This window comes from Nomia melanderi, unplaced genomic scaffold (genome assembly GCF_051020985.1).
Source record: "Nomia melanderi isolate GNS246 unplaced genomic scaffold, iyNomMela1 scaffold0014, whole genome shotgun sequence".
Taxonomy (NCBI): Eukaryota; Metazoa; Arthropoda; class Insecta; order Hymenoptera; family Halictidae; genus Nomia; species Nomia melanderi.
The window spans coordinates 5,238,176-5,239,130 of NW_027475130.1; positions in this window are offsets into that span (position 1 = coordinate 5,238,176).

Sequence of the window (955 nt, forward strand, 5' to 3'; positions counted from 1 at the left end):
ACCAGGCGCCGAGAAAATTACAGTCTCATGGGGCCGGACACTCAGGGTCAGGGAAAAATACAATATATATCTGGTGATATCTCGGGGGCAATTACAGATAGCGCAATAAATCTAAGTGCATTGTCTGCAGGAGGCCCTGGCGCATGAACCTGTGCAGCGGGAACGACCTCGGACCACCAGGGGCCGAGAAAACCACCGTCTCATGGGGCCGGACACTCAGGGTCAGGGGAAAATCCAATATATATCTGGTGATATCTCGGGTGCTATTAGAGATAGCGCAATAAACCAAAGTGATTTATCTGCAGGAGGCCCTGGTGCAGGAATCTGTGCAGCGGGAACGACCTCGGACCACCAGGGGCCGAGAAAACCACAGTCTCATGGGGCCGGACACTCACGGCCAGGGAAAAATCCAATGTATATCTGGTGATATCTCGGGTGCCATTAGAGATAGGGCGATGAATCAAAGTGCATTGTCTGCAGGAGGCCCTGGCGCATGAATCTGTGCAGCGGGAACGAACTCGGACAACCAGGGGCCGAGAAAACCACAGTGTCATGGGGCCGGACACTAAGGGTCAGGGGAAAATCGAATATATATCTGGTGATATCTCGGGTGCTATTAGAGATAGCGCAATAAACCAAAGTGAATTATCTGCAGGAGGCCCTGGCGCATGAATCTGTGCAGCGGGAACGACCTCGGACCACCAGGGGCCGAGAAAATCACCGTCTCATGGGGCGGGACTGTCAGGGTCAGGGAAAAATCCAATATATATCTGGTTATATCTCGGGTGCTATTAGAGATGGCGCAATAAATCAAACTGCATTGTCTGCATCAGGCCCTGGTGCATGCATCTGTGCAGCAGGAACCACCTCGGACCACCAGGGGCCGAGAAAACCACCGTGTCATGGGGCCGGACACCCTGGGTCAGGGGAAAATCCAATATATATCTGGTGATAT